Source organism: Tachypleus tridentatus, chromosome 5 (genome assembly GCF_004210375.1).
Source record: "Tachypleus tridentatus isolate NWPU-2018 chromosome 5, ASM421037v1, whole genome shotgun sequence".
In the NCBI taxonomy this organism is placed as follows: Eukaryota; Metazoa; Arthropoda; class Merostomata; order Xiphosura; family Limulidae; genus Tachypleus; species Tachypleus tridentatus.
The window spans coordinates 2,809,767-2,829,674 of record NC_134829.1 but is presented as its reverse complement, the minus strand read 5'-3'; the positions used below and the strand labels follow the sequence as shown (position 1 = coordinate 2,829,674).

The following is a 19,908-nucleotide window of genomic DNA, read 5'->3' as shown; positions in this document are numbered from 1 at the left end:
AACACCTTATAATAACACACATAAAACTGTCGTGAAACACCTTATAATAACACACATAAAACTGTCGTGAAACGCCTTATAATAACACACATAAAACTGTCGTGAAACGTCTTATAATAACAGACATGTCGTGAAACGCCTTATAATAACACACATAAAACTGTCGTGAAACGTCTTATAATAACACACATAAAACTGTCGTGAAACACCTTATAATAACAGACATGTCGTGAAACGCCTTATAGTAACAGACATGTCGTGAAAGGCCTTATAGTAATTTATATACAAATCTATTGTCTAACGTTGAATAACACATACACAAGTTTATCATCTAGTGCAATGAAACAGAACATAAACATGTTTGTCGTCAAATGCCTCACAGTAATACACATAAAACATTGTTGTGCAATGCCTGACAATAATAAACAAACATGTTTGTGTGTTTATAATAGTGTGTTTGTAAATTTTTTGTACAACGCCTTACAATAATATATATATACATGTTTCTCGTATAACGTCATATAATAAATACAAATTAAAGTTGTTTTTGTCGTCAAACGGTTTGGTTTGTTTGAATCGAGCACAAAGCTAAACAAAGGGCTATATGTACTCTGCCCACCACAGATGTTATCCCGCTGTGCCACATTAAAACTACTAAATGTAAAATTCTTACTCTGTCCTCGCTTGCCATTTTTTTTGTCTTCCAAAAAAATTCAAGGACAGCTACAACAGTTGCGATCGCAAGTCCTCCTAAAAGCACCACAAATACGCCTCCAACATTGGCTAGGCCTAACTCTCGAACAGAACTGGAGCCTTTCTTAGACTCAACACACTGTCCACCTCCTTTCTTTTGTTTCCACCACCTTTCTTTGAGAACATGCAATATACCACTCTCTTGGAGCTTGAGAATACCACTGGATAAAGGCGTTCTATATATAGAACCTGTAAAAGTATTAAAGATGAATACCATTGGATAAAGGGGTTCTATATATAGAACCTGTAGAAAAACATATGACATATGTCTGACATATAAACTATTTATAACAACAGTCGTTATACTACAAACGTTCATTTCATGTTGGCAAATCATAGCTTCAATTATTAACACTTTAATAAGATATAAACGTTAAGCCTAATATTAATATACAATAATATTATTAATATAATATTAATCTCATGTATTAATATACAATTAATGTGGGTTTCAATCACTGATGTCACAAGGTGGTAAGAAAACCTATATCTTATGCATTAATATACAATTAATGTGGTGTTCAATCACTGATGTCACAAAGTGGTAATAAAACCTATATCTTATGTATTAATATACAATTAATGTGACGTTCAATCACTAATGTCACAAGGTGGTGAGAAAACTTATGTCTTATGTATTAAGATATAATTAATGTGGGTTTCAATCACTGATGTCACAAGGTGGTAAGAAAACCTATATCTTATGCATTAATATACAATTAATGTGGTGTTCAATCACTGATGTCACAAAGTGGTAATAAAACCTATATCTTATGTATTAATATACAATTAATGTGACGTTCAATCACTAATGTCACAAGGTGGTGAGAAAACTTATGTCTTATGTATTAAGATATAATTAATGTGGGTTTCAATCACTGATGTCACAAAGTGGTAAGAAAACATATATCTTATGTATTAATATACAATTAATGTGATGTTCAATCACTGATGTCACAAAGTGGTAATAAAACCTATATCGTATGCATTAATATACAATTAATGTGGGTTTCAATCACTGATGTCACAAGGTGGTAAGAAAACCTATATCTTTTGCATTAATATACAATTAATGTGGGTTTCAATCACTGATGTCACAAAGTGGTAATAAAACCTATATCTTATGTATTAATATACAATTAATGTGGGTTTCAATCACTGATGTCACAGAGTGGTAATAAAACCTATATCTTATGTAATAATATACAATTAATGTGGTGTTCAATCACTGATGTCACACAGTGGTAATAAAACCTATATATTATGTATTAATATACAATTAATGTGGGTTTCAATCACTGATGTCACAAGGTGGTAAGAAAACTTATATCTTATGCATTAATATACAATTAATGTGGTGTTCAATCACTGATGTCACAAGGTGGTGAGAAAATGTCTCTTACACCGTAAACTGATGATGTTACTCTAGTCTTCTCTAATAATTGTTGTTTTAATATTTTACATTCATATATGAAACATACAGTTTATGTTTTAAGTTAATAGGCCTGGGAATGATAGTTTGGTTTGCGACATGTTTTTATTTGAACCTTTCTCAAAAACTGAAATATTTTAATTTTATTTTTGAATTCAATGTTTTAATCTATTTCACTTCTCATTACGTCTATGAAATAGAAAAAGACTGTTTTCAGAGACTTGTTCTCAACAGTTGTTTACTTTAAATTAACAATGTAATGAATTCTCATGTCGATAAAAACAATACATCCTACTTGCATATCTAAAACTTACATCAATTGTTACGTTATTATTAAAACGTGAAAAACCAGTTATGAAATGAATGACTCAACCTTCGAGTTTATTAAACTCTAAAATTGAAAGTATTTCACCAGTACTATCTAACTGAATTCATTCTATAGCTTCTGACACTACATACAAATATTGTCAACATCGATCTATAATAGTTATATACTGATTTTCAAATCCTTACGTCATTACGTCATGTGTGTTCATATATATATATATATATAGGTAGAGTATTTTACACAACAACTGTGAAAGCAAGTTTAATTTCTAAATGTAAATATACTTACATATGACAATAACTATACTCATTATTGTTTTTAAATAATGAAATAATTCATGGTGTTGAACAAACTGTTTGCAGTTTTATTTAGATTACCTTTTATATTTACTATTCTAATAACTCTTGGAATCCAGAAGTCCTATCTGTGTCACATTACAGTTTTGTCTTCTCTGATAGAATGGAAACTGATTCAACAAAGATTGCATATTTTTTCTGAAATCCATTTATCCTTTTATTACATAAGTAAATCTTACCCTTTGGAGTTGCTATTCCATATCCCTTGGAATCCAGAAGTCCTCCTATCTGTGTCAGATTACAGTTTCGCTCTACTCTGTACTCAATAGAGGCTGACTCCATCAAGAATGCGTAGTTTCCTAGGAGGACCCGCTCGACCCCTTCAGAGTTTGACTTGGTAAAAACGGTGGGAACCTTGGCCATAGTTTCCCACATCTTCTGGTAGGTTGGAATTTTGGATTCCTGTAAAATGACAGAGTTAACTTTAAAATATCTATTAATAAACTTGATCAGAATGATTTAGCATGTCACTATTTTGATTTATATACCATAGCTGAAGGCAATATTATTACTAAATATTGAATTCTTCGCTTTTATTGGAATGTCTAATGAATCATGTCTGAACAAAAAGGACTGTAACAAATACCGTAAAAAGGTGGTACCAGACAGATGATTCCATGTACTATTAGTTCTCCTTTTAACCGATCTATGACATTTAAGTAGTTGTAACAAATACCGTAAAGAAGGTGGTACCAGACAGATGATTCCATGTACTATTAGTTCTCCTTTTAACCGATCCATGACATTCAAGTAATTGTAACAAATACCGTAAAGAAGGTGGTACCAGACAGATGATTCCATGTACTATTAGTTCTCCTTTTAACCGATCTATGACATTCAAGTAATTGTAACAAATTCCGTAAAAAAGGTGGTACCAGACAGATAATTCCATGTACAATTAGTCCTCCTTTTAATCAATCTATGACATTCAAGTAGTTGTAACAAATATCATAAAGAAGGTGGTACCAGACTGATGATTCCATGTACTATTAGTCCTCCTTTTAATCGATCTATGACATTCAAGTAGTTGTAACAAATACCGTAAAGAAGGTGGTACCAGACTGATGATTCCATGTACTATTAGTCCTCCTTTAAATCGATCTATGACATTCAAGTAGTTGTAACAAATACCGTAAAGAAGGTGAAACCAGACAGATGACTCCATGTACTATTAGTCCTACTTTTAACCGATCTATGATATTCAAGTAATTGTAACAAATACCGTAAAGACGGTGGCACCAGACAGATGACTCCATGTACTATTAGTCCTACTTTTAACCGATCTATGATATTCAAGTAATTGTAACAAATACCGTAAAGAAGGTGGCACCAGACAGATGACTCCATGTACTATTAGTCCTACTTTTAACCGATCTATGACATTCAAGTAGTTGTAACAAATACCGTAAACAAGGTGGTACCAGACTGATGATTCCATATACTATTAGTCCTCCTTTAAATCGATCTATGACATTCAAGTAGTTGTAACAAATACCGTAAAGAAGGTGGTACCAGACAGATGACTCCATGTACTATTAGTCCTACTTTTAACCGATCTATGATATTCAAGTAATTGTAACAAATACCGTAAAGAAGGTGGCACCAGACAGATGACTCCATGTACTATTAGTCCTACTTTTAACCGATCTATGATATTCAAGTAATTGTAACAAATACCGTAAAGAAGGTGGTAACAGACAGATGATTCCATGTACTATTAGTCCTACTTTTAACCGATCTATGATATTCAAGTAATTGTAACAAATACCGTAAAGAAGGTGGCACCAGACAGATGACTCCATGTACTATTAGTCCTACTTTTAACCGATCTATGACATTCAAGTAGTTGTAACAAATACCGTAAACAAGGTGGTACCAGACTGATGATTCCATATACTATTAGTCCTCCTTTAAATCGATTTATGACATTCAAGTAGTTGTAACAAATACCGTAAAGAAGGTGGTACCAGACAGATGACTCCATGTACTATTAGTCCTACTTTTAACCGATCTATGATATTCAAGTAATTGTAACAAATACCGTAAAGAAGGTGGCACCAGACAGATGACTCCATGTACTATTAGTCCTACTTTTAACCGATCTCTGACATTCAAGTAGTTGTAACAAATACCGTAAAGAAGGTGGTAACAGACAGATGATTCCATGTACTATTGGTCCTACTTTTAACCGATCTATGATATTCAAGTAATTGTAACAAATACCGTAAAGAAGGTGGCACCAGACAGATGACTCCATGTACTATTAGTCCTACTTTTAACCGATCTATGACATTCAAGTAGTTGTAACAAATACCGTAAAGAAGGTGGTACCAGACAGATGATTCCATGTACTATTAGTACTACTTTTAACCGATCTCTGACATTCAAGTAGTTGTAACAAATACCGTAAAGAAGGTGGTAACAGACAGATGATTCCATGTACTGTTAGTCCTACTTTTAACCGATCTATGATATTCAAGTAATTGTAACAAATACCGTAAAGAAGGTGGTAACAGACAGATGACTCCATGTACTATTAGTCCTACTTTTAACCGATCTATGACATTCAAGTAGTTGTAACAAATACCGTAAAGAAGGTGGTACCAGACTGATGATTCCATATACTATTAGTCCTCCTTTAAATCGATCTATGACATTCAAGTAGTTGTAACAAATACCGTAAAGAAGGTGGTACCAGACAGATGATTCCATGTACTATTAGTCCTACTTTTAACCGATCTATGATATTCAAGTAATTGTAACAAATACCGTAAAGAAGGTGGCACCAGACAGATGATTCCATGTACTATTAGTCCTCATTTTAACCGATCTATGATATTCAAGTAATTGTAACAAATACCGTAAAGAAGGTGGCACCAGACAGATGACTCCATGTACTATTAGTCCTACTTTTAACCGATCTATGACATTCAAGTAGTTGTAACAAATACCGTAAAGAAGGTGGTACCAGACAGATGATTCCATGTACTATTAGTCCTACTTTTAACCGATCTATGATATTCAAGTAATTGTAACAAATACCGTAAAGAAGGTGGCACCAGACAGATGACTCCATGTACTATTAGTCCTACTTTTAACCGATCTATGACATTCAAGTAGTTTTAACAAATACCGTAAAGAAGGTGGTACCAGACTGCTGATTCCATGTACTATTAGTTCTCCTTTTAACCGATGTATGACATTCAAGTAATTGTAAGAAATACCGTAAAGAAGGTGGTACCAGACTGATGATTCCATGTACTATTAGTCCTCCTTTAAATCGATCTATGACATTCAAGTAGTTGTAACAAATACCGTAAAGAAGGTGGTACCAGACAGATGACTCCATGTACTATTAGTCCTACTTTTACCCAATCTATGACATGCAAGTAGTTGTAACAATATTGTTATTGAAGATTCGGTTAATAAACGTGCAGTTACTTTCCTAGTGTCCCAAAGCTTAATTTTGACAGAGTAGTAATAGCTCGAGGTAAAATAGTTAACACACAGCACTTGAGTTTCTGGTCTCATTTTGAAAATGTTACAACTTTTGAAGATGATCCTGCGTGCTAACTAATTAAATATGCATTCCTGTTAAGTACCACTTACTAAAGGTAAGTGAGCTACCTCTTCTTTACCTTATATAGTCATTTTTGTAGATTTTACAATTAAGTACCTTCATCAACATATTTCTTACATTAATAACATATTTTAATTAAATCAATCAGTGGCGCCACCACAGTTGACCTTCTAAACACTGTACTATTAAGTTCGAAAGTACTCGGGTACTGGTCCCGTTTTGAAAATATATCTTTATAGCTCTTCATTTATCCAAAGTATGAAACTTTAATAACACTAAAGGTAACATAACGAGAGAGTAATAATACCAATGTAGCATTGTTGAAAAATTAACAACGTTCCAACATACCATTATTTGAATAATAATATTTTACCAATGTAGCATTGTTGAAAAATTAACAACGTTCCAACATACCATTATTTGAATAATAATATTTTACCAATGTAGCATTGTTGAAAAATTAACAACGTTCCAACATACCATTATTTGAATAATAATATTTTACCAATGTAGCATTGTTGAAAAATTAACAACGTTCCAACATACCATTTTTGGAATAATAATATTTTACCAATGTAGTATTATTGGAAAAATGATACTGTTCTGACATAACATTAATTGAATAGTAATACTTTACCAATGAAGAATTATGGGACAAGTAATAATGTTCTAACATACCACTATAGGAATTATGAAATTTTACTAATATAGTATTGTTGGAAAATTAATACTGTTCTAACATACCATTATTTTAATGATTCTATTTTTTCAGTATAGTATTGTTGGAAAATTGATACTATTCTAACGTGTCATTATTTGAATAATAATATTTTACAAATGTGGTATTGTTGGAGAATTAATACTGTTCTAACATAATATTATTTGACTAATAATGTTTTACCAATGTAATATTGTTAGAAAAGTAATACTGTACTAAGATATCTTTATTTGAATAATATTATTTTTCCAATATAGTATTGTTATGCAATTAATAACGTTCTAGCATAACATTATTTAAATGATAGCATTTTATCGATATAGTATTGTTGAAAAAGGTAACCTGTTCTATCACACCACTATTTGAATACTAATATTTTACCAATATGGTGTTGTAGGAAAATTAAGAATATTCTAATGTGCAATTATTCGAGTAATATTTTACCAATATAGCATTGTTGGAAAATTAATGCTGTTGTATCCCTGTGATGAAAACAGCACAGACAGCCCATGACACAACGCTGTGTTTAATAAACATATTTTTCATACATACACATATTATATGTATATTACGTTTACTTCTATTAATATTTACTCTATACGTCTCAAAGAACATACTATTTGCAATAACACTTTGGTTGTCTCGGAACACATCCTATATTAGAATCATATTTGGTGCCATAATAGCCCTGGATTGTCTACACAACCAAGATTTGCTAAAACACGTCAGAGATATGATTATGTAATAATATTGCCGCGATTCTGGGTGGCATCAAATTCTGTGTTTCTATCACCTCTAAGAATCCAGGGGGCGCCAGGTGTGAAACTGTATTTATACTTCCTGTTACAAGTAAGGTACTCACCTCTAAAAACAGGATACCTGCCGGTCGTTTGAAAATAGACCGATGTTTCTGATGTTCTAGAAGGATGGACAATCAGCAGATATCTCCGAAAACTACAAACCCATAAGTCTGTCTAACAAGCAATCTGGGAAAACGAAAACTACAAACCCATATGTCTGTCTAACAAGCAATCTGGGAAAACGAAAACTACAAACCCATATGTCTGTCTAACAAGCAATCTGGGAAAACGAAAACTACAAACCCATATGTCTGTCTAACAAGCAATCTGGGAAAACGAAAACTACAAACCCATATGTCTGTCTAACAAGCAATCTGGGAAAACGAAAACTACAAACCCATAAGTCTGTCTAACAAGCAATCTGGGAAAACGAAAACTACAAACCCATATGTCTGTCTAACAAGCAATCTGGGAAAACGAAAACTACAAACCCATATGTCTGTCTAACAAGCAATCTGGGAAAACTACTTAAAAATAATAAATAATAGTTTTATAAACTACATTAAATTAAATCAATGTATGAAACAGCTTCCGAAGAGGAAGACAAACCACGAATCATTTCATAAGATAAACAGAAGAAATTATAAACTTATCTAATAGACAAACAATGTACAGTCACGTGCTTCTTAGATGTTGAAAATTCGTTCTATAAAGTTCGGCACAATGGACTCTTTCTGATACAAGCTGTCCAACTTGGAAGATAGGAGCATCAGAGTGTACGTTGAGGGCACCTATTGTGAGAAGGACACTCCTGGAGGAATATATAGTCCTACATTGTTTACAATGTATGTCAGCGACATACATCTGAACGTTTTACTCACAGTTTCCAGACTATATCGCGACCTAGCAAAGTGCCCCTAACCCAACCAGAAACAAAACATTAAGTCAGTACTAAACTAAATATACCCTAATATGTGGGGAATTAATGTGTGCAAAACGTAACTTAATACAACAGTTATATCTAAATGGAGCTCTCTTACAGTTAGTAACATCAGTAAAATGATTAGGGTTTACACTTAACTCAACATTAATTAAACTGGATATCACACATTAATTAAACTGGATGCCACACATTAATTAAACTAGATATCACACATTAATTAAACTGGATACCACACATTAATAAAACTGGATACCACACATTAATAAAATAAAAACCAGAATTTGGAAAAGATTGAGTTATCTTAGGAGCCTGACTGGTAACAAACAAAGAGATTCCACAGAACACACATAAGGCCAGCCGTAGAATATATCTGTATAACATGCATAAATATGTCAAAAACACACATCAACAAACTACAGCGAATATAAAACTATATTTGAACGAAAGCATATTGAGTCCCACCGTCAATAAACTTAGTTTATACACAACTATCCAAGCTTTCCAACACAGTTAGACAGACTGCTGGATAACTAGCTTTAATATTATAATAAACACATTACTAAAAATGAACTAATGACCAGAGTACATAATACATGATGAAACAGATACCCTCTACACATATAAGTAATAACAATGACAGGACCAGACTAACCGAATCTTACACACTAATGTAGCTCTAGATTTTGTATGAAAAGATAGGATTACTTGTATGACTGTGGTAATCTGTTGTGAACACAGACTAGTAATATACAAGTAAACATTGGATTAACATGGCACGAAGAGGGTAATGTTAACACTAGTAACAGTGAACATTTAACACAATGTAAGTAATACATCAAATCTGTTGTGAACACAGAGTAGCCATACATCAGTAAAAATATACAAGTAAACATTGGATTAACATGGCACGAAGAGGGTAATGTTAACACTAGTAACAGTGAACATTTAACACAATGTGAGTAATACATCAACGTAAGAAAGGTTATTACTCAGGATACAGTAACAATAAAAACAACATAACAATTCCAGAGAGGAAGGAACATGTCAAAGCTGCACTTCCTTGATCTAAACATGGTTCGAATCCCCATAATAGTGAAGCTATCAAGATCCTACATAACATACACCACTGGCAGTGTCTTAAGGGAATCTGTCGAAGTAACTGAAGGAAGATTTATTGGTTACACTTTGAACTCCACTACTAAATAAGGTTATCCCCTACTAGTTAAGAGAACATTACAAATCATGTTACAGTTTAAACATTAAAGGTTAGCCCAAACCTACTGATAACAATTGACGTAAGCTACAGTTTATTTGTATTTTTAGTTTCGCGCATAGCTACACGAGGACTATGTGCACTAGTCGTCCCGAATTTAATATCAAATATTTATCTTCATCTCTTGTATATTGGAAATAATGTTTTAAGTATTATAAAACAATAAGCCTGAAATTGTATCCATAATTATTATAGTGATTGGCTTACAATTAATGTTGGAGTACCACAAGGTTCTGTTCTGGGCCCTTTATTATTTCTCATTTATATAAATGATATTCTTTACCAACAGTTTTTGGAGATATCCAAGCCTATGCCGATGATATTGCTGTTGTTTATAGTAAGCCAAATCTAATTAATGAAGCCATTATTTCTAGTGATCTTAATAAAATTAAAAATTGGCTTTTCTGTAATGACTTATCCTTAAATATATCTAAATCTTTTCTTCTTCAGTTTAACCTTTATGGTGTCATTCCAGCTTTTCCTTCTATTTTTTATCATTCTAGTGATTGTTATACTTACCCTAATTGTAAGTGTCCCAAATTGACTCAAGTTTCCTCTGTTAAATATTTAGGAATTATTTTAGATCGAAAATTAAATTGGCAATTTCATATTAATTCTTTAGTTAATAAATTAAAATATAGTTCTATGCTAATTTTTGAACTTAGTCATTGTGCTCCTTATCATATTTTGTTAAGTGTATATTATGCTCTCTTTCAATCTTTCTTACAATATTGTATTTCAATTTGGGGTGGCACATATAAGACTTTTTTAATTCCAATTCACAAGTTGCAAAAGTGTTTTCTCTCTTATTTTTACTCATAGGCTTGATACCGATTTCAGTAAATTTAACTCCCCTCTTTCATATGATAAACTTTATTTATATTTTTTTAGCTTTATCTACATTGCATGTTTCTTTTAATAGGCCTTTTAAAGTCACTTCATATTTTACACGACTTCAATCTTTTTTTCCAATTAATGTACCCACACCACGTAAAACAGTTACACTTCATCAATATCTTTATTTGGCACCTCGTATTCATAATTTTATTCCTTATAGTATAAGATCTTCTATTAATCGTGTTAATCAAAAGAAATACTTAAAACAATGGATCTTAAATACTGATGATAATATTCTGGGAACTTTATATTGATTTTGTAAGTTTTGATTTTACTTTATTATGTGTTTAACCATCACAGGACGAGTTAACTCTTTGTTGATGGTTTTATATTGATATTTGATTTTTTGTGTCTAATTTATTGCTTAATAAATTTATTTATTATTATTATTATATTTTATTATAAACCGCTGCTGTTATTTTGACAAAGAGGCCTTTCGTACAATATTAACACTTTCTAGCTACGACGAAAGGTTTTCTGAAGAGAAAGTTGAAAGAAACAGGTATAAGTTACTGAACCGGGCATGGCCAGGTGGTTATGGTGCTCGACTTGTAATTTCAAAGTCGTGGGTTCGAATCCCCGCACACCAAATATGCTCGCCCTTTCAGTAGTGGGTGCGTTATTGTAAATCCCACTATTTGTTGGTAAAACGAGTAGTCCAAGATTTAGTGATAGATGGTTAGGGCTAGCTGCTTTCTCTCGACACAACTAAATTAGGGACGAATAGCCCCTGGTGTAGTATTGAGCGAAACTAAAAGAACAAACAAATCCTTGGATTTTATTCCATGAATCTATTTTATTTCGAGTTTGTTTTGAGTGGAAGTTTAAATGTTTAGTTTTAATTTCAGTGTTTTATATTTTCCATCGTTCTATTTGTTTGTTTGTAGTTTAGGTACAAAACTGCACAGCTGGCTCTCTGTGCTCTGCTCACCACGAGTATCGAAATCCGATGTCTAGCTTTGTAAATTTACAAACGTACAGCTATGCTAGTGGAGGCACAATTAATATTGTGCTGAAAATTTACCGATATATATACATATATATATATGTGTATATATATGTGTATGTATATATATATTGTTAATGCAATTTATTTAATGTGACTAGATTTACATAACAAACAAAGCTAGTCAAGGTCTACCTACCCTAACCCTAATTTTCAACTGATAGTCTAGGTGAAAGATCCTGAGTTGTATTAGTCGCTATAGATAACGGAATTTGGCCGTCTGTTTAATAACGTTTCCATTTTACAAAGTGGGAATCCAGTATTTTCTTTTATTTTTCGATAAAATGAGAGGAAAGTCCATCAGGTCCATATTGTGGTACACACTAACCACATATATATTTGCTTATATACATTTGAAACATGACAGTTTTATGTACGTACGTTTAATACGACTTGGGCGACCTCTGCAATGACGAATAGTGATTTTTGTTATTGTTTAAATACACAGAAATTACATAACGGTCTAGGGTTTTAGCGCGAGTAGTTGGAAAATTATAATGTTCGTTAGGTCACTTTAAATCCTGTTTAATGTACTTCAAACTAACAGTGCATTAATACTATGTACGTGTATGAAATATAAGTTATGTTATGTTACTTCACAACTATATACATATATATATATATAGACAAATAGTCATAATGTTTCAGCATAACTCAAAATCCTGATCAAGAAAAATATATTTCTACATAAAATTCGGCTGAAGAAGAAATGAACCCCAGAATATGGTATGTAAAAATCATGTGTTATAATGAAATATAAATACCTTAAAGAACGCTTTGGTTGATCCAGTGCCTAAACATCCATATCTAATTTTCGTTTGTTTCACCAGGTCCTCTGCATTCTCTATTGGATAAACAACTTTTTCTACGGTTAGGAAAGCAGCGAGGTTGGCAGTGTAGGAAGAAATCATAATCAAAGTGAAAAAATACCAGATTCCAGCAATAGTACGGGTTGACATGGCTCTATTGTTGAAGAAAATATATTACAGTACGGGTTGATATAGCTCTATTGTGGAATAAAAATATTATTGTAGGGTTGACGTTGCTCTATTATGGAAGAAAAAATATTACAGTACGGGTTGACATGGCTCTATTGTGAAATAAAAATATATTATAGTACGGGTTGACATGGCTCTATTGTGGAAGAAATATATATTACAGTACGGGTTGATATGGCTCTATTGTGGAAGAAATATATATTACAGTACGGGTTGATATGGCTCTATTTTGGAAGAAAAAATGTTACAGTACAGGTTGACATGTCTATATTGTGGAAGAAAAATATATTACAGTAAGGGTTGACATGGCTGTATTATGAAAAAAAAATGTTATAGTGGGGTTGACATGTCTCTATTGTGGAAGAAAAATATATTACTGTACGGGTTGATATGGCTCTATTGTGGAAGAAAAATATATTACAGTACGGGTTGATATGGCTCTATTTTGGAAGAAAAAATATTACAGTACAGGTTGACATGTCTATATTGTGGAAGAAAAATATATTACAGTAAGGGTTGACATGGCTGTATGTCTCTATTGTGGAAGAAAAATATATTACTGTACGGGTTGATATGGCTCTATTGTGGAAGAAAAATATATTACAGTACGGGTTGATATGGCTTTATTGTGGAATAAAAATATTATATTAGGGTTGACATGGCTCTATTGTGGAAGAAAAATATTATAGTAGGGTTGACATGGCTTTATTATGGAAGGAAAAATGTTATAGTTGGGTTGAGATGTCTGATTTGTGGAAGAAAAAATATTACAGTACGGTTTGACATGGCTCTATTGTGAAATAAAAATATATTACAGTACGGGTTGACATGGCTCTATTGTGGAATAAAAATATTATAGTAGGGTTGACATGGGTCTATTGTGGAATAAAAATATTATAGTACGGTTCAGATGGCTCTATTGTGGAAAAAATATTATTGCTCTATTATGGAAGAAAAAATATTACAGTATGGGTTGACATGGCTCTATTGTGAAATAAAAATATATTACAGTACGGGTTGACATGGCTCTATTGTGGAATAAAAATATTATAGTAGGGTTGACATGGCTCTATTATGGAAGAAAAATATATTATAGTACGGGTTGATATGGTTCTATTGTGGAAGAAAAAATATTATAGTACGGGCTGATATGGCTCTTTAATGGAAGAAAAAAATGTTATAGTAGGGTTGACATGGTTCTATTGTGGAAGACAAATATTATATTACAGGTGACATGGCTTTATTGTGGAAGAAAATATACAGTACGGGTTGACGTGGCTCAATTGTGGAAAAAAATATATTACGGTACGGGTTGACATGGCTCTATTATGGAAATAATAAACGTGAGTTCTAATCACATTAGTTTTAGTTGTAGTCACATGTTTTATAAAAAGAGCTAATATGCTGTTTGTAGTCACGTATTCTAGAAAAGAGTTGTAACTGTCAGTTGTAGACATGTATTGTAAAAAAGAACTGTAACTGTTACTTCTAAACACGTGTTCTAAAAAAGAATTGTAACTGTTAGTTGTAGACACGTATTCTAAAAAAAACTGTAACTCTTAGTTGTAAACATGTATTCAAGAAAAAACTGTAACTCTTAGTTGTAAACATGTATTCTAGAAAAAACTGTAACTGTTAGTTGTAGACATGTATTCTAGAAAAAACTGTAACTGTTAGTCGTAGTCACGAATTCGAGAAAAAACTGTAACTGTTAGTTGTAGTCACGTATTCGAGAAAAAACTGTAACTGTTAGTTGTAGTCACTTATTCTAGTAAAAACTGTAACTCTTAGTTGTAAACATGTATTCAAGAAAAAACTGTAACTGTTAGTTGTAGACATGTATTCTAGAAAAAAAACTGTAACTGTTAGTTGTAGTCACTTATTCTAGTAAAAACTGTAACTCTTAGTTGTAAACATGTATTCAAGAAAAAACTGTAACTGTTAGTTGTAGTCACTTATTCTAGTAAAAACTGTAACTCTTAGTTGTAAACATGTATTCAAGAAAAAACTGTAACTGTTAGTTGTAGTCACTTATTCTAGTAAAAACTGTAACTCTTAGTTGTAAACATGTATTCAAGAAAAAACTGTAACTGTTAGTTGTAGTCACTTATTCTAGTAAAAACTGTAACTCTTAGTTGTAAACATGTATTCTAGAAAAAAACTGTAACTGTTAGTTGTAGTCACTTATTCTAGTAAAATTGTAACTCTTAGTTGTAGACATGTATTCTAAAAAAAACTGTAACTGTTAGTTGTAAACGCGTATTCTAAAAAGAACTGTAACTGTAAGTTGTAGACATGTATTCTAAAAAAGAACTATAACTATTAGTTATTCCTCAGGCCATGCTGTAATACTTTAATCTGTTAGTAGCGATAACACTACAAAGACTACTATAATCTGTTTGTAGTGATAACACTATAAACACAACTATAATCTGTTTGTAGTGATAACACTATAAACAAAACTATAATCTGTTTGTAGTGATAACACTGTAAACACAACTATAATCTGTTTGTAGTGATAACACTATAAAAACAACTATAATCTGTTTGTAGTGATAACACTATAAACACAACTATAATCTGTTTGTAGTGATAACACTAAAAACACAACTATAATCTGTTTGTAGTGATAACACTAAACACAACTATAATCTGTTTGTTGTGATAACACTAAACACAACTATATTCTTTTTGTAGTGATGACACTAAACACAACTATATTCTGTTTGTAGTGACAACACTATAAACACAAATATATTCTGTTTGTAGTGATAACACTATAAACACAAATATAATATGTTTGTAGTGATAACACTATAAACACAACTATAATCTGTTTGTAGTGATAACACTAAACACAACTATATTCTGTTTGTAGTGATAACACTAAACACAACTATATTCTGTTTGTAGTGATAACATTATAAACACAACTATATTCTGTTTGTAGTGATAACACTAAATACAACTATATTCTGTTTATAGTGATAAAACTAAAAACAGAACTATAATCTGTTTGTAGTAACAACACTAAAGACAACTATATTCTGTTTGTAGTGATAACACTATAAACACAACTATAATCTGTTTGTAATGATAACACTAAAAGCACAACTATATTCTGTTTGTAGTGATAACACTAAACACAACTATATTCTGTTTGTAGTGATAACACTATAAACACAACTATATTCTGTTTGTAGTGATAACACTAAACACATCTATATTCTGTTTGTAGTGATAACACTATAAACACAACTATATTCTGTTTGTAGTGATAACACTAAACACATCTATATTCTGTTTGTAGTGATAACACTATAAACACAACTATATTCTGTTTGTAGTGATAACACTAAACACATCTATATTCTGTTTGTAGTGATAACACTATAAACACAACTATATTCTGTTTGTAGTGATAACACTAAACACAACTATATTCTGTTTATAGTGATAAAACTAAAAACACAACTATAATCTGTTTGTAGTGATAACACTAAACACAACTATATTCTGTTTGTAGTTATAACACTAAACACAACTATATTCTGTTTGTAGTGATAACACTAAACACAACTATATTCTGTTTGTAGTGATAACACTAAACACAACTATATTCTTTTTGTAGTGGTGACACTAAACACAACTATATTCTGTTTGTAGTGACAACACTATAAACACAAATATATTCTGTTTGTAGTGATAACACTATAAACACAACTATAATCTGTTTGTAGTGATAACACTATAAACACAACTATAATCTGTTTGTAGTGATAACACTTAAAACACAGCTATAATCTGTTTGTAGTGATAACACTATAAACACAACTATAATCTGTTTGTAGTGATAAGACTAAACACAACTATATTTTGTTTGTAGTGATAACACTATGAACACAACTATAATCTGTTTGTAGTGATAACACTGAAAACACAACTATAATCTGTTTGTAGTGATAATACTAAAAACACAACTACAATTTGTTGGTAGTAATAACACTAAACACAACTCCAAAAACATGCTGAAGGACAGACGTATTGATTGTTTTATGTTTTTAATTGTCGTTTATTATCAGTATTTTCAATATTATTCTTAAGGTTATTTATTATCACTTATATGTAAGGTCGAAGGTCCAACTTGTTATTTATTATCATCAATATGTAAGGTTGAAGGTCCAACTTGTTATTTATTAACACCTATATGTAAGGTTTAAGGTCCAACTTTAATTAATCCAGTTTATTTTTAACCAAAGCAGTTTTTTTTTCTGACACTTACATTTCAACTATCAAGTGAAAATATTACATTAACTTTACTGAGTTGACTTTCAATTTGTCCTGAGTAAGTAGCTTTTCGTGAGACGAGAAATAACCTATTTTCATGAAACAACTGTAGAGCTTTAAATCGTCTGAGATATTACAACCAAACATAAACCTACCTTGGTGCCAAGTCTGAGCCCTGCTGCATGAGAGATCCGATGGTGAACCATGAGCTATTGAGCAAACTGAAGCTATTTTCCAGTACCTGATCGTCTTGACGACACGGATGAGGGTTGCCCCATTCGTACGGGCTAAGTCTTCCCACGAGAAAGAGTGTCAAAGACACTCCAATATAAGCTCCCATCATGTAAATCCAGACTTCCATGGAGAAGGGAGACAGAAAGGAAAACAAAGATGTCACCTTGGTAACGGGTTTTTTAAAAAGGATGCTGATGCCAGTGTTCATGAAAGGCATAGTGAAATCCACAGCCTCTTCTCTGGAGCTACTGATGGTGAGGTCTACAATAGCGATGTCAGCTTCCTGAATATCAAACAAACATAGCCCTGAAGTGGAACATGGTTGTGAAAGATCACATTTTAAAAGATTATAAGCATTTTTCATATCGTAGTTTTAGATTAGAAAATTACTTTACAGAATGTCAGTTGGCCAGTATAACACGAACACACAAAAGATTCATGATTATAACCTACCTTCGAAAATAACAAAAACTTATAATCACACAGCCTTGAGATATTAGAAAATAACAATTCTAAATACATTTGTAGTTTAAAGAAATCAATATATTTGAGGTTCAAACAATTCCAAACAAGTTTTTTGAAAGCATATTATATTATATTGTTATTATTATTATTAGTTAATTATTATTATTATATTATATTATTATTATTATATTATATTATTATTATTAGTTAATTATTATTATTATATTATATTATTATATTATTATTATTGGTGAACTATTATTATTTTATTATACTATTATTATTGGTGAACTATTATTATTATATTATATTATTATTATTGGTGAACTATTATTATTTTATTATATTATTATTAACTATTATTATTATATTATATTATTATTATTGGTGAACTATTATTATTATATTATTATTATTATTGGTGAACTATTATTATTTTATTATATTATTATTATTGGTGAACTATTATTATTATATTATGTTATTATTATTGGTGAACTATTATTATTATATTATATTATTATTATTGGTGAACTATTATTATTTTATTATATTATTATTATTGGTGAACTATTATTATTATATTATATTATTATTATTGGTGAACTATTATTATTATATTATATTATTATTATTACATTGTATTATTAGTGAATTATTATTATTATATTATTATTATTAGTGAATTATTATTATTATATTATTATTATTAGTTAATTATTATTATTATATTATTATTATTAGTTAATTATTATTATTATATTATATTATTATTATTATATTATATTATTATTATTATATTATATTATTATTATTAGTGAATTATTATTATTATATTATATTATTATTATTAGTGAATTATTATTATTATATTATATTATTATTATTAGTGAATTATTATTATTATATTATTATTATTGGTGAACTATTATTATTTTATTATATTATTATTATTGGTGAACTATTATTATTATATTATATTATTATTATTGGTGAACTATTATTATTTTATTATATTATTATTATTGGTGAACTATTATTATTATATTACATTATTATTATTATTGTATTATATTATTATTATTGCCATTTTAAAATGTCATACTCCTCTAATCAATTCTCCGATCATTCCGTTCCATTCTCCCTTGTCGTTCTTAATACCATAGGCATTGTCATTAACCAGTTTAAACCGGTACGTGAAGCCTAACTGTCTGGAAAGCTCATAAATGAGGTCCACACAGTAACCTTCGTAACGGTCGTTTCCTGACAACAGCTCCGCTGAATCTTTCAACATGGTGTAGGGTGGGTTCTAGTAAGATGGGAAAAGAATGAGTAATAATATTGAATAAGAACTGAACAAGGAATATTTCGGTTGCTTGGAATACGTTTAATTACTTTAAGTTGTTTGGAATAAGCTTAATTTAGTGTCGCAGGAATGGATGGAATGAACACCATGACCTTACATAGATATGAGTTTAATGAGGTTCGAACCTTGGTTAAAATTTGAAATTCGTAAATATTGATAATAAATACTTGTTATGTGTGATATAATAAGTATTTATGATAATATACGTGTTATATGTGATATAATAAATATCTATGACAATATACGTATTATTGTGATATAATAACTCTCATAAGTCAAAAAAACGAAAATTTAGCTGTTGTGAAGTCAGTTCTTGAAATGTTCTTTGACTGCATAAATCATAATTATTCAAAAACAAACAAACTTAGAATATTTGGTTTTGGTAGTGATACGATAAAGGTGATTGACACAGTGAAAAGAGATACCATATTTTATAACACTGTATAGTGATACATATTTTATAACACAGTGT

At 30.7% G+C, this 19,908-nt stretch overlaps 1 pseudogene across 1 annotated transcript in view; it reads right to left on the bottom strand.

Moving 5' to 3' along the window:
- LOC143250403 (glutamate receptor ionotropic, kainate 2-like) overlaps positions 1-19,908 on the bottom strand; it is a 131,312-nt pseudogene that overhangs the window by 13,892 nt on the left and 97,512 nt on the right. The window contains exons 10-14 of the transcript XR_013028170.1: positions 19,176-19,379; positions 17,527-17,888; positions 12,851-13,049; positions 3,049-3,271; positions 674-942 (exon numbers count right to left, since the gene is read on the bottom strand). The product of XR_013028170.1 is annotated as a glutamate receptor ionotropic, kainate 2-like (transcript). The remainder of the gene's footprint in view (positions 1-673; positions 943-3,048; positions 3,272-12,850; positions 13,050-17,526; positions 17,889-19,175; positions 19,380-19,908) is intronic.